At 46.3% G+C, this 7,531-nt stretch overlaps 1 protein-coding gene across 2 annotated transcripts in view; it reads right to left on the reverse strand.

The window, feature by feature from the left end:
• The window catches only part of PLPPR1 (phospholipid phosphatase related 1), a 193,531-nt gene extending 186,348 nt beyond the window's left edge, over positions 1-7,183 (reverse strand). For both annotated transcript variants that reach the window (XM_079790737.1, XM_079790736.1), the window contains exon 1: positions 6,851-7,183. The gene's annotated coding sequence lies outside the window, so the exon portion shown is untranslated. The remainder of the gene's footprint in view (positions 1-6,850) is intronic.
• Positions 7,184-7,531: the final 348 nt, after the last annotated feature.

The raw sequence follows: 7,531 nt of genomic DNA on the forward strand, positions 1-7,531 counted from the left end.
TTGTGTGATGCCCATGAGCCTGAGTAATGTGAGGACCAGCCTAAAAGCAAGAAACATTTTGTTGTTTTGGGTAGACAACACACAGCATGCGTCTCCTCCACCTAGACATATGATGGTAGACCTGGTCTGCTCCTGCCATATTCATGTCTGTTGGTTTAATTCCTGCACTTAGGAAGATAGGATTACCGCCAGATATTTATAACCAACTAAAATATTTTTAAACCAAGGAGGAAACACACAATCTCTAGAGCCTAGAGCATAAAGTCAAAGCTTGGTGTTTTTAACCTCACTGTTGTCATACATAATACCTACTATTTATTGAGCAACAACTCTCTGCCAAGCTTCACACATATTAACTCATCTAATCCTCACAACTGTAGGCGATGGGTTAAGATGGTTATCTCCGTTTTAAGAGCAGAAGTAATCTGAAGCACAGAGAAGTAAATTGTGTGCTCAAAGTCACACAGTTGATAAGTGGCACAACCAAAATTTAAACACAGCCTGTCTAACTCCAGAGTCTGTGTTCTTGGTCACTGTGCTACACAAACAAAGTTTATCATCCTGCATGCCACAGGGACACCCTTAAAGTACAGCACTCAGAGACTGCTTAAGTTTCCAGAGCACTCAAGGATCTGAATTCTCTGGGCATCAGTAAGCAGCTCAGTCATTTAGTTTTGGGGGAGAAGAGCATGCCCCATATCTATCTTCAAATCCACCTTTCTATATTCTTGGAAAGAGGTATCCCTCTTCCCCTATTCTTCTCTCATGCTCTCGCTTCTCCTTAGACACCAGCTCTTTCCATCTGTTACCCCCTGATACTCACTGCAGTTGAGGCTCACTGAACCTTCTCCCTTTGGCCCCCTCACTCTTTCCCGCAGCAGACGTCATAAATGACTGATGGGAACGCCTCACCTGGATTTCCTCTGCTCCCAATCCCCACTGAACTCCCTGAAATACAGCTTCTGAGCATGCTGCTGGAATAAAATTGCTTTCTTAATAGTCACTAGTGAACTTTTCATTGTCTTTTTTCAGTTCTCTACTTTCTGTCCTTTCAATATCTCTGCACTTAAAATCATCCTGGTAATTTATACCTCTGATGAGAGGAGACAGTTTGTAGGATTATTAAAACGGGTGTTGAGACCTCATTCTGCCACTTACTGGCTTGGTAACTGTGGACAAGCTAATGGAATCTCTGCCTCAGGCACCTCAGCTGTCAAGTGGAGAAGGGAACCTCAGGTGGCATGGGGATTAAACAAGGTTCCACATGTGGGCCCTCACACAAGGCCTGGCCCACAGGTCGGATGGGTTCAGTGAGGTCTGACCACCATGTCTCATGATTCTCTTAGGCTTTTGTTTCCACACCAATTCTTTCCCATCTTGTCTAAGTATTCTATGGTAGTTGTTTCTCTCCTAGTTCCTAAATTTTGCTAAATGCTAAGACAATTTCCACAAAACAGCACTAAGCCTTTCACTCCTCTGAGCTCACCTCCCTCCCCCATTCCTCATCCACCATTCATCCAGCTACCAAAGGTCAAACCCAAAGTGCTACCTTTGACAGCTCCTCTTTCACCCCCTGTAGTCAACCTGAAAACTAAGTTTCATGTTTTTGTCCATTCTGACATCTCTTATTGGGATTTTAAGATTGTGACTCAGTATATGTGGGGTTGGTTCAGTAAGGGATTCAATCCCTAGGGCTGCATAATTATGACTGGAATGTGGGTGGTCAGGCCCTCATCCCAGGATGCCAAGATGCTATGAGACCATGGGGCTTACAGACTCCCTGGCCCAAGATTATCTTAAAAGTTAGAGCAAAGCACATGGAATCAGAAAATCCTAACAAATCAGCAGGAAGGGGAAGGGGAATCACATTTACTAACAGCCCACTACGAATGAAGAATTGCACTAAATTGTGCTATTGCTTCCAAGATGAACTGACAATATAATTTTTTAAATATAAAAATGTGATGTCACAATGCTGCTTTCTTATTGGCACTTCCCAGGACAGTTCCTTATAGAGGTAGTCTCCTTGGATCATTTGTCACTGACTTCCCAAAGGTTGATCACCTTGGACAAATGGAAGTCTACTACTAGGTGTACCGGTTAATAATGCGGATATTTTTCAATAGATGGAGTAACGCATATGTTGATATATATGCGATTTGATATGCATGCTATTTTGTTGTATTGACAACAAGCTTCAAAACTTCATATGTCAAATTTTCTGAAGGTGTTAACATCATAGATAGTTTTACGCTTAAAAAAAATGTCGAATTTCGTGCCAAAAGAAGAGCATTTGCGGGAAGTTTTAATTCATTACTTTATTTTGAAGAAAAGTGCTGCTGAAAGTTATCGTATACTTCAGGAAGCTTATGGTGAACATGCTCCATCTCAAGATACTTGTGAATGCTGGTTTAAACGCTTTAAAAGTGATGATTTCGATGTGAAAGACAAAGAACGTCCAGGTCAACCGAAAAAGTTTGAAGACCAATAATTACAAGCATTATTGGATGAAGATGCATGTAAAACTCAAAAACAATTTGCAGAAAGATTAAATGTTGCTCAGCAAACAATTTCTGATCATTTACAAGCAATGGGAAAGATTTTAAAGGAAGGAAAATGGGTGCCACATCAACTGAACGAAAGACAAATGGAAAACCGAAAAGTCATCAGTAAAATGTTGCTTCAATGGCACGAAAGAAAGTCTTTGAGAATCCCAAACACACAAAATCCGAATTATTAATCAGTTAATGCAGATTAAGCATTAACTGATTAATAATGCAGATTAAGCATTAACTGATTAATAATGCAGATTAAGCATTAACTGATTAATAATTCGGATTTTGTGTGTTTGGGATTCTCAAAGACTTTCTTTCGTGCCATTGAAGCAACATTTTACTGATGACTTTTCGGTTTTCCATTTGTCTTTCGTTCAGTTGATGTGGCACCCATTTTCCTTCCTTTAAAATCTTTCCCATTGCTTGTAAATGATCAGAAATTGTTTGCTGAGCAACATTTAATCTTTCTGCAAATTGTTTTTGAGTTTTACATGCATCTTCATCCAATAATGCTTGTAATTGTTGGTCTTCAAACTTTTTTGGTTGACCTGCATTAACTGGTTAATACTTAATTGTTAACCGGTTAATAATGTGGATTTTGTACATTTGGGATTCTCAAAATAAATCCACTTTTCATCACCAGTCACAATTCGATGCAAAAAAGACTTTCTTTTGTGCCATTGAAGCAACATATGAAGTTCTGAAGCTTGCTGTCAATACATATCAAATCACATATATATCAACATATGTGTAACTCCATCTATTGAAAAAAAATCCGCATTATTAACTGGTACACCTAGTATTCTTATGCAGGAATCATCACTTCATGACTGGATTTCCTCATTCACTGATTTAATCATTCATTCAACAAATATTTACCGAATCTCTACTCTGTAGCAAGCCCGTGATGAATGTTGGAGGTGCAGCTGTGAACACCATCCTGCAAAATACAGGAAAGTGAGCTACACAAGTGAATGCTGAGGAAGTAGCGGGGTAGGCTGGGAGCACACAGAAGGAGGCCCTTCTTAGATCAGCAGGATTCTCTTTTCTCACTTGTCTCCCAGTCATAGCTCTTCTGCTCCACCCCCACTGCCTCCATCCTCATCATTCCACACCTATATTTCCACAATAAGCTCCTTGCCTCCAGTCTCACCACCTCCAATCCATCCTCCACACAGCAGTCACAGCTTTCTTCCTATAATGCAAATCTCATCATCCCAAACTTTCCCAACTAACTCTCTCCTAGCCTTTGGATAAAACTGAAGCTCTTTTGCTTGGGATATTTCCATTCATACTTGATCTCTGACTATCTCTCCGGCCTGATGGTTTACTATGCCATGTAGCTAAACATCCACATCTCTCACTGCAGCCCTCAGAACTACTTCCAACTCTCATACAGCTTTTCCTGCCTAGAAAGCCCTTCTCTCCTCCTTGTCCTTTAAGACTCAGCTCACCTCAACCTCCCTAAGACACCTTTTGACCTTCTTTCCCTCCTGTAGAGGATGTCTGCTCCCGGTGTGCTTACAAGAGCAACCTGGGCATATCGGTATCCAAACACTAACTCCATGACATTAGTTGTTAATTAGTGTCACCCAGTTGCTGTTCATCTCTGTATCCACACTCCAGTGCCATGTGCTCTACCCACATGGTTTACAGTTACCCTAATTCATCGGACAATCTCACAGATTTCCTCTGCCTGGAATGTCCTTCCCTATCTGGTAAAAGACTAATCATGTTTTAAAAAATATCTCAGAGATCACCTGCTCCAATCCCCCAGAGGAAGAAAAAAAAATCACTTACATGTCTGTGCTATTGGCACTTGATCTGCCCTACAATTATACCAATTAATCAGATTGCATCACAGTTAGCTACGTACTATATTATGCTTCCTCTTCCTTGAAAGCTGGAGCTATTTTTTTTTACTTCCTTTTGTGTGTTTTTTCTCTCCAGCATCCAGCACATAATAAGTGCTGAGGTATGTTGTCTAAATGTGGGAAAACCCAGGAGTAAGGATGGAGTGAATAGCATGTATGTTAAGGGCTTATAGTCAAGTACAGAGCTATCCTATCCTTTAATTATTTCGTGTGTGTTAATCTTGTATTTACAATTAGACCATAAACCCTTTGAGGGCCAGGACTATGTTATACATTTTGATATGAACTCTAATGCTAGTATGGGATAGGTGGTCAATGAATACTTGTAAATACAGTCTAATATAATCAAATGAATTGAACTTGCAGATGTAGGAAAAGGAAATAGATCATAAAGGGAGGAAATACAGCTCTAGTAAAAAAAATAATTTTAATATTTTTTGCCACGTTTGGCAAAGAAAATGACAATGTTCACCATGAAATAAAAAGGACATATCCTGACAATTATATTTAAACCCCTTCTATGCCAATTTCAACTTGGAACTATTTCTGGAAAGGTCTTTACTTCACTAGTTGTTTTAAAAATAAAAAACAAACTTTCAGGTTATCTTACTGAATGCTTTTTAAGTTTCATAAAAGCAAAGCTGTTTTTAATAATATGCATCACTTTTTCAATTTCCTTTTTTCTTTCTCAAAAACTTCTTCACTTTTCACTATGTTAACTTCTGAATCAAGATCCCTTTCATATGTGAACTTCCTCAATTAACCTCATGCATATCATGTTTTCTCCCACTTCAAAAAAAGTTACAAAATGTTAAAAATTAAAAATGGTCCCCGGAACAGCAGAGAGATGACCTCCACCTGTCATCTTAATGGAAAAGAATGCCCTCCGATAGCCCACAGCCACGAGTCCTGGATGTGAGCTTCTGGTGTTTTCCTCTGTCAGCATCAGCTTGGCTCCCAGGCTCCCTGCACTTTTGCAAACCCAAAGCTCCTGAGGTACAGGACCCAAAACATCCCTGTCTGCCCATCCCACCGTCCAGGTCTAACCAGAGCATCAAGGCAGAAACTCTCACACGTGGCACTTTCTGGACTTGAAGAACGGATTTGTAATTGTGCTAAAGGTTAGCCCAGGAATAACCAAGTCTTTTATCCTCCAGAGGTGACATTCCAGAAATCTCCAAATTAGAGTCCCACTGATGAATAAAAGCCACTAACCACAGCCGAAGTAGAAGGGATACACGCCTTCCGTGAAGGCTGCTGACTACCTTGCCTCACGCTCCACCTTTTCCTGCCTTAATGGGCCTCTAGTCACTCCTCTCCTAAGGGCTGTCCCTCTTCTACTTGCCTTTGTCCCAGTCCTGGACTCCTCACACGCTGACCCAGTCTCTGCGGTTTCAAAGAGCCATTCGGTTTGAAGCAATTCCCAGGAGCATTCTGAGACCCCGCCCCAACGGACCTGGCATTTGAGGGCATCCTTCTCTGGGGACCTCTTCCCTGGGACCGAAAAATATCAGAACGGTGCCTGTCCGCCCGCTGGATACCAGGCTGCAAAGAACCTTTCCCACGACAGAGGCTAAAAGGGAAAATGATATCCCCACAAAGAAAAATAACCCAGAATCCTCCACATATTCCACGTGTGTCACAAAACCCCAGGGCAAAAATAAAGCCCAGCTTCCCCCGGCTGCCGCTGCCGCCACCGCAGCCCAGCCCAGCGCCGGGGTGTGCGTGAAGACAGCACCTTCCCCGGGGAGGAGATCCCGGCGCCCGGCTTTCCAGAGGTGATTATGGCAAGCCTTTCAGTAACTCATCATTCATCCCGCACTGACCCGAGCCTCACCCCGGCGCCTCTGGCCCTGGCGCTGAGTGAGAAAGCCAAAGGCGGCCCCTCGGATTCTCCAGGTGACAACCCCACCCCCAGCCCCCGAGACGCCTAGAGTGCGGGGGTTGGGAGAAGGCAAGGATGACAGGTGCCCACGCCTGAGGGAAAATCAACGCCCAGGCTCACAGATCTGGGTGAGAATCCCAGCCCCCCCCGCCCAGGCGGGAGACACTTGGCATCTGCTACCTGCAGGGCGCCCCCGCCCGCACCCCGGCTCCGTCGCAGCCCGGAATGCAGCCAGGAGGGTGGAATGGGACACTGGGAGCCTCCACGCCCCCTTTGTCTCCACGTTCCCCACATGACAGGGGAGGAAAGTTTACGAGCTGGGACGGTGCAGCTTTCTGCCGGGTCAGTCTGACACCTCGCGGGAGGCGAGCCCCCCTGGGGTCTCCCCCTCGCCTCGCACCGCCCCAGCGCCGCTTTCCTTTGCACCTTGAAACCCGCCAGCCGGATTTGGTCCACCTGCGCCGGCACGTCCGGCCGGGTACCTGGCCCCTGCACGGCGTCTGGGAACTGCCCGCGGCTGCGAGCGCCCGACTCACCTCTGGTGGCGGAGCGTCCTCCCGCACGCCCTACTGGGCCGCCCGGCTCCCGCGCGCGAGGTGCATTCAGGCGGCGGCCGGAGACGCGCTCCCCGGGCTCTGCTGCATTCCCCTGCGTGGGAGGGCGAGCCGGCGAGCCGGCGAGCGTGCGGCGCGGGCGTGCACGAGTGTGTGTTTGTGCGAGTGTATGTGTGTACGAGTGTGTGTGTGTGTGTGTGTGAGTGTGCGCGCGCGCGCGGGGCGGGGGGTGCGCGGGATCACAGAGCCCCCTCGGCGCCCATCGCGCGCTCTGCCTCCGCCTCCGCCCCCTCCTAGCGCTGCCGCTAGCGCGGGGTCCAGGTTTCAAGATCTCGTGTTTGTTTAATGAAAGGAAGGAGCAAAAGGCTGGCGGGGAGGGGGCGGAGGGGGGGCGGGTGGGAGAGGCGGTGAGAGCGCCGGGCTGCGCATGCTCAGAGAGGGACACGGAGCGCTCACTTTGGAGCTCAGGCGGAGGGAGGCGGGAGATGCAGGTCGAGGCGAGAATGACGGCGCCCACCCGAGCCGCAGGGGCTCCACGGGGTTCCCGGGAGGCAACTAGGGAATCCGACAGCAAAGGTGCGCTCTGCGCGGGGACTCCCTGCGCCCGCGGTGCGGGAAGCCCGGGCGGGTTCCCCGATCCATCCTAGGGGACCGCTTTAGTCT

Source organism: Cnephaeus nilssonii, assembly GCF_951640355.1.
Source record: "Cnephaeus nilssonii genome assembly, chromosome: 14".
Lineage (NCBI taxonomy): Eukaryota > Metazoa > Chordata > Mammalia > Chiroptera > Vespertilionidae > Cnephaeus > Cnephaeus nilssonii.